This window comes from Herpailurus yagouaroundi, unplaced genomic scaffold (genome assembly GCF_014898765.1).
Source record: "Herpailurus yagouaroundi ecotype Mexico unplaced genomic scaffold, PumYag 206, whole genome shotgun sequence".
Lineage (NCBI taxonomy): Eukaryota > Metazoa > Chordata > Mammalia > Carnivora > Felidae > Herpailurus > Herpailurus yagouaroundi.
Genome location: NW_024412437.1, coordinates 3,483,045 through 3,495,519, shown reverse-complemented (window position 1 = coordinate 3,495,519; position 12,475 = coordinate 3,483,045). Strand labels below are relative to the sequence as shown.

The 12,475-nt window shown below is 43.6% G+C and overlaps 1 protein-coding gene across 2 annotated transcripts in view; it reads left to right on the top strand.

Moving 5' to 3' along the window:
- Positions 1-12,475, top strand: part of PRKCA (protein kinase C alpha) — a 404,563-nt gene that overhangs the window by 25,295 nt on the left and 366,793 nt on the right. The window lies entirely within an intron of this gene.

The window sequence follows — 12,475 nt, the reverse complement described above, 5'->3', positions numbered from 1 at the left end:
TGGATGTTCAAGGATAAAAGTGGTCTGCTCTGAATAAATGGGACCTTATTAGAAGAGTCTACATTAATAGTTTTCAGCGTGTGTATTTGCATGGTCATTTAGTTTTCCATAATGCTGTCTGTTGATAGGCTTATCTTGTTGGAACTACTTTCCAAGTCCTGTGAAGAGCGAGAACATTTCTGTGTACTGTGCTTGTTTGGAGGCTGAGGGAGGGGTCTGGAGCATGTACACGGAACAAAGGGGATTGAGTCCTCACCAATGCAGGCAGGTCTCTTGTCAGCAACCCCCCAAAGGACATGGGATTCCTTGAGTGCACCTACTGTGTGCCGTAACAGGACAAGCAGAAGGAGGGTGGGGGCTTTCCTCCTCCTGGATGCTAACTTCAGAAACTCTTCAGAGGGTGCCATTTTCAATTTGTATTTTGGAGCTCACATGTGCAAACAGGAAGGAGTCCGAGAATTTCAAGCAGATGCTAAGCTTCGTGCAGAGCCAGACTTAGAGCTCGATCCCACGACCCAGGGATCATGACCTGAGCTGAAATCGAGAGTCAGACACTCAACTGAGCCACCCAGGCACTCTTAATCGAAACCTTGACCTTGTGGTCGGATTCAGAGTTTATTCAGAGTTTAAAATTCTTATCTCCTTGCCTCTGATTCGTGTTTTAGACATGTTGCAAATAAAGTGTGAAGGACAAAGTCAAGACGTAATCTTTGTTAATCTGTTACACTTCCTCTTCCAGTGTGTATATGGCTTTTTCTTTCCTGGTATGTTGAGAGTTAAATACATTATTAGATAACTTCTGTCACCTAAGGACATCTCGTGACCAACAACCAGTTAAAAAGTGACTAAAGACCTTGAATAAACATTTCTCCATAGAAGATACACCCATGGCCATTAAGCATGTGAAGAGGTATTCCTCACTGATCATTAGGGAAATGGAAAACAGGACCACAATGAGATGCCAGTTCCATTAGGAGGGCTGTTATCCAGAAAACAGGAAAACCAGGTTGGTGTCAGTGTGGAGAAATTGGAACACCTGTGTATTGCTGGTGGGACTGTAAAACGCTTGTAGCCACTGTGGAAAATGGTACGGTAGTTCCTCAAAAAACTAAGCCTAGAAATACCCTACAATCCAGCAATTCCACTTCTGGATATATTCCCCGAATAACTGAAGGAAGGCAGAGATGTGAACAGATAATCATAGCAACCCTTATATTCTAGCAGCGTTATTCACAATAGGCAAAAGGTTGAAAGCAGCCCAAGTGCCCATTAAATAGGAAATTCAGACACGTGCTACAACACGGATGAACCTTGGAGACAGGATGCAGAGTGAAAGAAGCCAGTTAACAAAAGGACAGGGGCGCCCGGCTGGGCTCAGTCGATTAACCGTCCAACTTCGACTCAGCATGAACTCAGTTTGTGAGTTCGAGTCCTGTGTCTGATTCTGTGCTGAGAACCCGGAGCCTGGAGCTTGTTTCAGATTGTTTCCCCCTCTCTGCTCATGCTCTGTCACTCAAAACTGAACATTAAAAAATTAAAAAGGAACAAACACTGGGCTTCCACTTGAGGTCCTGCAGTAGTCAGGTTTACAGAAGCAGGAAGTAGAATGAGGACTTCCAGGAGCTGGGGGAAGGAGGGGAGCGGGGAGTTAATGTCTCACAGGTAGCTTCCATTTGGGAAGATGACTGTGTCCCGGAGGTGTGGATGGTAGGGGTGGCTGCAGAATTTACTTAATGCCAGAGAACTATACGCTCAAAAATGGCTAATATGATTATAAGTCCTACAGGTCACCACAATTTTAAAATTGGTAATTTCCTATGTCCTTAATATTCTCTGCAAACACGATGTGTGTAATCCTAAAACACCTATCATTTTCTTTGGATAGTGACCTTGTTTTGCTTCTTGCTAATCAAAACAATACAGTGACTATCCTTGGATAGCAGTTTTTTCTTACAGGAGGACAGATCCCTAGAAGTGAGGTTTATTAGGCTACATGGTATGAACTTTAAGGCTCTTGATCCATATCGTTCCATTACCCTCAGTTATTCTCGTTTCAGCCAAGCACTTATCTTCTCAGACACCACGTACTATCATTAAAAACAAATTGTCATTTTTCTAATGCATGCATCTTCTTACTAGTGATTTTAAAATGGTCCCACTCTAATCATGCCCAAAACATAGGGAGTGCTTGCTCTTAGTCGAATGAATTTGAGTATTTGAGTGCTAGCCACCTGCCCCCTTGCTTTTTTAGGTGTATAGGACATCCTATCAAATGAGATTGATGTATGTGCTTAAAGTCCAATGGAAGGGTCCATTAGAGAATCATAATTGATGATTGTATTTGCTATCAGACGAGAATTAAGCCTGACCCAACCTCCAAGAGACCAGGCTTCTGTGGGACACACTTAAGCCAGGACTTGGGGATAAATAGAAGGCCTGTAGGCAGAACAGAGGGCGGGGGAGAGGGGTGGGAAGGTTTCCAGAGGAAAGATCCCATCTTGCGAACCACCTTTTGTTGTTCACCTGTTAATTACCCTTCTCAGGTCTGCTTCCTCTGTCTCCTCCCAAGTATGAATATTCCCTACCCCTCCACCCCTATCTGTGGTAGGAAGGACCCTGCGCCCACAGGAGAGTTGAGGGGACTGCTCCATGGGCCTTCCCCTGGTCTGGAAGTGGAGCTGGCAGCGCGGGATGGTGTGGGCTGGAGTCCGCCCTTCTAGGACTCTGCTCATAGGTCCCCGTTATTTGTAAGGCTACTTGATTAGAATCCGTAACATTTTTCATTTCCTCTATGGAGTTAAACTAGAAAATCCTGGGAAAGGGTAGATGGGGAGGCCCCAAGGGGACCTTGAGATGTCTCAGGGCTCAGGATGCTGAGGGGATAAAGGATTAGAAATTGTCAGCTGTTCCCTAAAGCCAAGTTCACTTGCATGCTAGTCTCAAAACTTAAAAATTTTCTTCCGCTTTACAACTAGGAAACCAAATCTCCATGAGGTCACTAATTTGCCCATGTAAACAGAGCAGTTTGTGGTCGACCTGTAAACCTGGTTGAACTAATAACCTTAACTTGCTAATAAGCCTCAGTGCTGTGTAGGGGAAGACCAACCACGTTGGCATTGGCCTTTTGATTTGGAGTCTTAAGAGCTGGATTGAGTGGAATTCTTGAAATCCCACATGCTGAAGCATTAGCCTGTGACGACCATTTCTGTGCCTTTCCCCGAATCCAAAACTGAGCTGGATTCCTGAAATGTGTAAGCAACATAGGTATGGGTTTTGGTAGTTTGTTTTTTTAACCTGGAATTTTTTTTTTCTTAAACCTCAAATTTTGGCAGGTGACCCGTTCTTCTCTTAACTCAGAAAATCCTTCCAGCCAGGCTGTCCAGTTCTTCCAGAGGCATCTGGAGAATCCCAGGTCCCCTTGGGTATTGTTGATAACCTGGCCTCACACCTCTTTTCTTCTGTTCAGGGAGCCTTTTGGGGTTGGTACTGTCCCCTGAGGCTGCCAGGGCTCTGTTGCAATCCCCAGAGAACATTGGTTTTCTTCGGTCCCTGACCAAACTTGCCCCTTTCCATTTCTGCCTGGCTCTCAACGGAAGACTTCAGTCCAATTTTCAGAACTGGCTGTTTTGACTGTGCCAAAAAAAAAAAAACAAAAAACCAAAAAACCCACTTTGGCTGTGAACCATTGCTCTGCATATTCGCATAAGCACCTAATGTTGCTTTACTAAATTATCGAGAGGAGATGATGAGGGAAGACTGGCACCGGGAGCATCTGCTAGGGCTATATATTCTCCTTGTATTGGTTTGCCTGACTTCCAGGATTGTTTTCATTCTGCAGCTGCTCTGCAAGCAAGTTTGGTATGCTGAGGGCGACACCCGTTCTCTCTGTCCCCCCCCCACCCCTCCTCCGTACGCTCATCTTAAACATGTGGGGTTTGGGGGTTATTCAGTAGCTGTGTTAATAGACGAAATTTTTAAAATCTAAACGAGCAAGTTCTGCAGCTGTGTCTGGGCTTTGACAGCATTGTGGGAGTTCAGAGGGAAGAAGGGGTGGGGGGACGTTGTGTAGAATGGAGGATAAGCAACAAATAAGATGTTTTTGCAATTTTAATTGGCTCTTCTTGGCACAGGTTTCATACAGCTGATTCTCAGACACTGACAGAATCTGTGTGCTAAGTAGTTTGTTGGACATAGCAACAAAATTCCCCCGGCCGGTATATTACTGGTGGTGGAAACGTGTTGCCTGATCTCCAGGTAACATCGCAGGGATCCTAGGCTCACATGTTTCAGTTTTATCATTACACAGTGTGGAGCTGCAGAGCTAGAGAGAGTTTGCTCTCCCCTCTTGGCATTCCTTAGATATTGATTGAAGAGTGAGTGTGGGTGTGTGTTGGAGGGGGAAGGAGGGGCGGGGGTGGGTAGATCGTGTAGATAACCTGTGCTAAAAGGAATGGAATAGATACACAGCTTAAACAGTTCCGGTTACGTTATCAACCGAGGGAGGGGAGATGGCTGGGTTTGGAAGCTGACTTGTAACACATCTGGAGTCCTAACCTCCCAGAGTGTTACAAAGTTTGCGAGTGTACTTCCTATGTCCCTGCCTTAGTGTCCTGTTTATTTGTCCCAGTATTGATCTATTCTCTTAAAATGAGGCCTTCGGAAAAGGGGGCTCAAAAAGAATGTGGATTCTCTTGGAAAGCTCAAATTTCTTAAACTTCCACTTAGCCTAAGATCCCTCTTGTTCACGCAATGATTTTTTTTTTTTAAACCACTTGGAAGCTAACTTTTAGCTTCTAAGAAAGTTTCTTACATGACTTCTGTTTTCCTAGAGTTACTGAAAAACGATTCTCATAAAGGAAGTTAGATTTCTATCCTGTTCATTTTAGCTACCTAATATTTTGTTGTTACTACTTGAGGGGAACTTCGAAAGAAATACAACAGCTGTTCTGGAGTACATTTAGAGAACTGTAAACGCCAGAATCTGTTGTTTTTCCTTGACTCCCTTCTCTCTCCCCCGAAGACCTTTAAATAGAATCGGTTTCCTTTTGCTGCATTAACCCCAAACCCTATCTGATTTCTTCCAGTTGCCAACCAAAGAGTGGCAGCTTGCCTCTGAAGGCCACCAGAAAGGACAAAAATGTTTTATTCAGATAGTCGGATGTTAACCTGGGTCCTCAAACCAGAATGCCCCCCCCCCGCCCCCGCACACCAACAAAATAATCCTTAGAACTCGGAATCTGCCAATTATGATATGGGCGTTTGATCAGATTTTCAAAAGCTTTTATAAAATTATGTAATACAGGTTAAACGAAAGGCCTGAATTACAACTTTTATTGCAGGAGCTAAAAGCGTAAGCTGTACCATTTGTGCACTTTATTGATCCCAGGCTTAACTGTAAGGATCGTTTTGGGGTAAAAATGGTGTGGATTAGTTCTGTGTTAAACACACCTTCATCTTGGTTATGTATTGCATTAAACTCTTTGGGAACAGATAATAAAAGACCTTTAAGCCTTACGGACCAGCTACACACTGTGAAACGTTTGCCAGACTGTGGCTCAGGCAAAAACAATGGATTTTGGCTTGAAGGTAATCTCGGTAATGGGAAACAATCACCAAGGCCTTGGGGAGAAAACTGCTTTGGGGTGGGTGAATTGGCCTTCGGCAGGGGACTGGGGAATTCTGGTATCCATGCTGGTAGATGGAGTTTGTCAAAACAAGGCCACAGTTAGGTTTAGGTTGTGAAATCTTGAGAAGCTTCTCATAGCAGATATGTCAGCGGAGACTTGGTTCTTCTGTGCAAACACGGATGCTCCAAAATATTAATTTGCCTGGAGTGTAATCATGGCATCTTAGTTTAAGATGAGAGAATAAACAATGTTCAGGGGAGTGGGAAATTAGAGTATAAACGTTAGGATATTTAAAATGTTCAATGGAAAACGAATGTCCTAATTGGGTGCTCTTGTCTGTTCAGAGTAGGCAAAGGCTATCTGAATTGGGACATCTCAAATCTTTTTTTTAAGTTTATTTTGGTGGGTGGAGGGGAGGGGCAGAGAGAGGGAGGGAGACACAGAATCTGAAGCAGGCTTCAGGCCCTGAGCTGTCAGCCCAGAGCCAGACACGGGACTCGAACTCCTGTAACTGAGATCATGACCTTAGCCGAAGTCGGATGCTTAACCGACTGAGCCACCCAGGCACCCCTCAGATCTTTTATTTAAAAGTCATTTATATGGAGACACCTGGGTGGCTCTGTCGGTTATGTGTCCAGCTCTTGATTTTGGCTCAGGTCATGATCTCACGGTTCATGAGATTGAGCCCTGAGTCAGGCTCCATGCTGACAGTGTGTGGAGCCTGCTTGGGATTCTCTCTCCCTCTCCTTCTGCAGCCTGTGCATGCATGCGTGAAAATAAACTTATTAAATGACTTCTGTAGAGTGTGTGTGTGGGGGGTGTGTGTGTGTGGTCAGCCATCGATAGAGCAACTATTACTGTGGTTAGGCCAGAAGCAGTAATTCTAGAATTATTGGGCAGTTGAGAAAGGGAACCAGTAGCAGCCCTATCCCTATACTGCCCAGAGGAACTTGACCATGTGTTCCTGTTTAAAGGGCCAGTGCCAGGAGTCCTGGAAATCCCAGGGCTGGTTATGTGGGAATCAGGAGGGAAGGCAGTTCAGTCCTTACATCCTTTTTGCCTATAGGAAGGATAGATACATTATTACACATCCTGAAAAGTCACTTACATGGATTTTTGTCATTCTTTACTCTTTTGAGAACCTTTAAAACCCTCATAATGCCTTGGTGAATAAATTTCTTCTGGCTGGTCACAGATCTGTCTAGAAGGTTATGGACTTTTGACTCTTGGCGGAAGTTTTGGGACATGGCAAGCCTCCTCATTTCTTTTTTTTTTTTTTTCCCCCTCAATGTATGTTTATTTTTGGGACAGAGAGAGACAGAGTATGAACGGGGGAGGGGCAGAGAGAGAGGGAGACACAGAATCGGAAACCGGCTCCAGGCTCCGAGCCATCAGCCCAGAGCCCGATGTGGGGCTCGAACTCACGGACCGCGAGATCGTGACCTGGCTGAAGTCGGACGCTCAACCGACTGCGCCACCCAGGCGCCCCATGCCTCCTCATTTCTTACAGTGTTTGCTTGCAGCAGGTTGTAGTTAACCCTTCCAAAGAAGTTTGTTGAAGGGTAAAAGCATTTTCTAAACCATCAGAGTTTTGAATTTTTGAAAAGTAGTCAAGTTAGGAATGGTTCTGCTGAGATGAGTTATAAATGGCGAACAGTTACAAATAATTAACTAGCTATTTGACCGTGCCAGTATGATCCTAGCACAGTGTGATAGCAACTTGGAATCTGAAATTGAACTCGACCGAATAAGGTTTGTTTGCCCTGTATGTGAATAAACCTGGCTTTTGCAAGTTGCCCTAAGCATTTATGTATTCTTAAGCCACCTTGCAGGTTCTTGGAACTTGTTTGAAATAAGTCTCAAGGCATCTTGTAAAATCGTGATTTCTGGTTCATTGCTTTCTTACAGCCCTTCTACAAGGAACTTAAGATGTTGGATAACCTTACATGGGCCACAGACACAATATACGTGGCTTAATAGGTTGTTTTTCATACGGTTCTGTAGTTAAAAATCTCACCAGTCAACAAATGTTAAACTCTACACAGTAAGGGTGCAGCAGTGACCATATCAGATGTGGTCCTCCTAAGGAGTGCTAAGATCTACCATTAAAAAGCTGAATCAAAACTATCCCAAGAGTGGAGTCTATGTGGGATGTAGGGTAAGCATGTGAACCTATTTAAGTATAGGTAGAGCTAATGCTAGACAACTCGGAATTCCGGAAAAGGACAGATTGTGAAAGTTACAAGCCTAGATACTGTAAAAGAAAGTAACTGAACAAAAATCTTGAGGCAGACGGAAGAAAAATGAGAGGAAGTACTAGCTTGCTGATGCTTGTATCAATCCACCTATTCACGTATGTACAAAGATGCCTGGAATGGTTTTTGCCTATTGCTAATATGTTTGTAGATGTCTGTGCTGATTTATTTCTGCATTTGCCCTTCCATTCTGTGTTGCATAAAATCTTCAAAATACTTAATTTTTAAAAGCTGTAAAGGAGTGCCTGGGTGGCTCAGTTGAGCATCTGACTCTTGATTTTGGCTCAGGTCCTGATCCCAGGGTTGTGGGCTTGAGCCCTACATCTGGCTGTGTGGAGCATGGAGCCTGCTTAAGGTTCTCGCTCTCCCTCTGTCCCCTGCTTGTGCTTTGTCTTTAAAATAGAATTTAAAAAGGATGTAAATAAGCCTAGGCGTTAACAGTAAATCTCAGATGTTTGGGATATGAATGGTTTCTCCTTGTACTGCTAATTTCTAAAATTAGGGGGAGATGGAATGTTTCCTATACTGAACCCTGGTTCTATTACACATACAGACTTGTTTCCTAAGTAAGTGAGAATATACATGGGGGCTCTAGATATTTTTGATAATCCTTCTGTGTCCCACTTAAATTTCTCCCACATCACCTGGTTTGTCTCTTACCTATTCTGGGGGTCGTACTGGTCCCTGTTACAATCATAGAATGGTATGGCTTCCTTTCCATGAAACTTTCCCTTGTTTTCATGGAAAGCTATTGAAAGCTAGGAGGGGTGAGGTAGGCAAAGGCGGTTTTGAGATGATCTTTTTTTTTTTTTTTTTTTATAAGTTCACTCAGCCCACCCTTCAGAGATGAGGTTGGAGGGAGAGAGCAGGGGGAGTGTGAGCGGACTGGACAGGACGCTGCTAAAGTGATCCTGCTGAAGGGTGATGGTGACGATGGCAGAGGAGAGATGAGAGCTCTGGGAGGGATGTGAAGGGAAGGGAGGGTCAGGGTGACCCCTGGGTTCTGAGCTCACACAACAGGATGGATGGTGGTGTCATTTGGGAGATACGGTGTGGTGGAAGAGGAGCGTGGTGTTTGTCTGATTCATGAGGCACAACTGGGTAACCTTGGGGCTTCGTTTCAGAGTCAATAGTATCCTGCTGCTGAGTGTTGTGTGTCTTTAGAGCCTATGAATGGGCTTCCTGGGGCCCTTTGCTCTTTAAGGTCTACAGCATTTTCGCATTTTCGGGTGAGATGCTTCTGCTTCTCTCTTGCATGAGATCCTCAGGGAGAGCCAGGACTCAAAGGTTAAGAACCACTAAGAATGTCTCATCAGTGACTGTTCGTGAATACTCGTTCTTATGCTTCATGAGTCTATAACAACATGAACGAGTGGAAATCTGTTGAGCTTTGTAACAGGGAGTTCAAACTGCCCCTAAGTTCCCCCCCCCTTTTTTTTAAAGTTATTTTGAGAGTGCAGTGGGGGAGGGGTAGAGAGGGGGTGGGGACCGAGTGTCCAAAGTGGACTCTGCTCACAGAGCCAGATGCTGGGCTCAAACTCCCGAATGGTGAGATCATGACCTGAGCCGATGTTGGATGCTTAACCGACTGAGCCATCCAGGTGCCCCTGCTCCTAAGTTTTTTTTTTTTTTTGGACCTTTTCCCTAACCACCTAAGACCGAAGCGATTGCTTTCAGTTCCTTTAGTGGTCACTATACATGTGTTGTTTGTTGCCTTATTTCTGTATTTGAGCTTGCTGCCTGGCTTTCTAAATAGAAACCGCAATCATTAGCCTTTCCTTGTGTTCTGTAACTTACATAATTATCTCTGTGAGTTTAGTGTTGGTTCCTGTTTTACAGGTAACGAAACCGAGGCTTTAATAACGAAGGAAAGGGAATTAAATCGTGTTAAGCAAGTGGCAGAACAAGGATTTGAATCCAATTTAGTTGACTCTAGAGCTCCACTGTTTTCTGCTATGTTGACAAGTCCTGTTGATGAAAGGGATGCTTGTTTTTAGTATCTTAGTGCTTTGTAGTCCAGTCCTTACTGAAGGAGTGAATACTGCTGTCTAACCGAGTTGTCTGTATAACACGCAGAGTAATGCCCCTTTTAAATTGGTTTCCTGTATCCTGAGTTCAAGCCTTGAGTCAAGTTCTGTGCTGACAGCTCAGAGCCTGGAGCCTGCTTAGGAGTCTGTTTCTATCTCCCTCCCTCCCTCTCTCTCTCTCTCTGCCCCTCCCTGTGGGTGCATGTGCCCGTGCTCTTTCTCTCTCAAAAATAAATCAACGTTAAGAAAAAATTGTTTCCTGTATCTTGTAAACTAAATTCCCTTATGCCCTGTACCTAGATTTTCTTAGGAGTTTATATACCCTTTGGGAAGAGCAAAATCATTCAGGTTCAGACCTGACATTGATTTGTGTGGCCATCCTTCCCTCCCATAACAAGTTTCTGGCCAGTTTTTTTATTGTACATGTTGCTGCTTTTTTTTTTTTTTAAAGTAATTGAATTAAAAATCCTTGTTAGGAAGTTGAATTTCTAAAGTAGTCCTTTCTGTTCAGCCTGTGTAACTAATGGACAATTACCTTTAAGTTTCCTCGGGAAATCCTGCTTTAATGACTTTGAGAGTAGTGTTTATATGTGCCTTCACTTGCCTGGTTAGTTTTACAAGGAAATCCAGACAGGTTGGGGTCATCCTATCCATCAGGCAGCCTCCAGAGGTGGACTCTGGATGTCCTTGTTTTAGAGGCTGGCTTTCCTTGAGCTCCTGGGCAGGGGAACCACTTCTTTCCCTGGGGGAAAAAAGGAAAGTGTCAGAGTGGTGGCTGAGTGCAGCATAGTCCTTCTGATTATTGACATTCTTTCATGAAATTGTGGACAGGAAAAATGAATATAGCAGTAGCCTTCAAATTTAGGATGAAGAAAAGTCAGAATTCCAAAGAAATGTGAAATAAGCAAAAATTGGCAACACTTAAGGGAATGCGTATCCCTGATAAGTGCAATTAAGTATATTAACATTTTGATTCTGAGGTGCCTGCCAAATACAGTGCCTGGTATATAACAGATTGTTATTTATTGAATGAATGCAGTTGGGTGGGTAAATGCCCCTGGGGTCTAATCTCCATGGGGTCAGAGTCGCTGTATTTCTAGCATCGTCTAGAAGGTACTCTGACAAAATCGTGAGTAGATAACTGAATGCCAGTAAAAGATAAGTTGTTGCACTGGTTTTAGTATTAACGACAAACCCTGAGAGATGACAGCAAGATATATTGGAGAAGCCAAGGTTACTAGAAACATTATGTCCTGTGACACTAGAAATCACTTTTACTTGGAAATATTAAAGGACATTTGGAAATTTTAAATATAAATTAAGCCCATGGTTTTTATTTTTTTCAAACAAGGAAACCTTTTATTATGACAGATCATATGCAGCCCTTAAAATTAGAAGCATTACATTGCTATATAATATCAAATAAAAAGCATATATAAACTGCTTTCAGTTATATGGAAATGATATATTCATATCGAGGAATAGATGAGAATATGGATATCCAATCCATGGTCCTTTCAAAAGTTAATTTTATATTGTGGTTAAAAACAGTGTTAACTTTTTAAATAGTTGAGTAGTGTTAACTATATGTGTATTGTACAAGGGCCATGTATTAAACTTGAAAGTCTCAGGGCCCCTTGATCCTAAAACTATTGGGGACTCAGCTTTTGTTCCTGTGGATTTGTCGAAATACTCGTCTTGAGAGACAGCATGTGCATAGTGGGGGAGGGGCAGAGAGCAGGAGACACGTGATCCCAAACAGCACTGACAGTGCTGAGCCCTGATACAGGGCTCGAACTCACAAACCAACCGTGAGATCATGACCTGAGCTGAAAGCGAGAGTCGGATTCTTCAAAATGTTAAAACAACAAACCCCTTACATGTTAACACCAGTTTCCAATTAAAAAAAATTTTTTTACAAGACAAAATGAATGGTGTTGCACATATTGGAGATTTCTGTAACATCAGACTTAATGAGACCCTGTTGGACTGCGGTGCTTTGCTTTCAGTCCGTTGTGCTGCTGTTGGTTTGGCTAAGTAATGTCCCCCACAGATGTAATTGGAAAAAAAGCATTTTAACAGGCATTTCAAATAGTTGGAGACGTTCTTTGATAGAGTTAGCAAGTGAGTTTATTTTTTTAAATGCTTATTTAGTTTTGAGAGAGCACGAACAGGGCAGGGGCAGAAAGAGGGGGAGACACAGAATCCAAAGCAGGCTCTGGGCTCTGAGCTGTCAGCACAGAGCCCAACACGGGGCTTGAACTCCCAAACCGTGAGATCATGACCTGAGCCGAAGTCGGATGCTCAACTGACTGAACCATGTAGGTGCCCCAGCAAGTTAGTTTTTAAAGGTTAGCAGAAATGGGGGCACGTGGGTGGTTCAGTTGGTTAAACATCTTGACTTTGGCTCAGGTTATGATCTCGTTTGTGTGTTCAAGGCCCATGTCGAGCTGTGTGCTGACAGCTCAGAGCCTGGATTCTGCTTTGGATTCTGTGTCTCCCTCCCTCTCTGCCTTACCCTCTCGTTCTCTCGTTCTCTCGTTCTCTCGTTCTCTCGTTCTCTCGT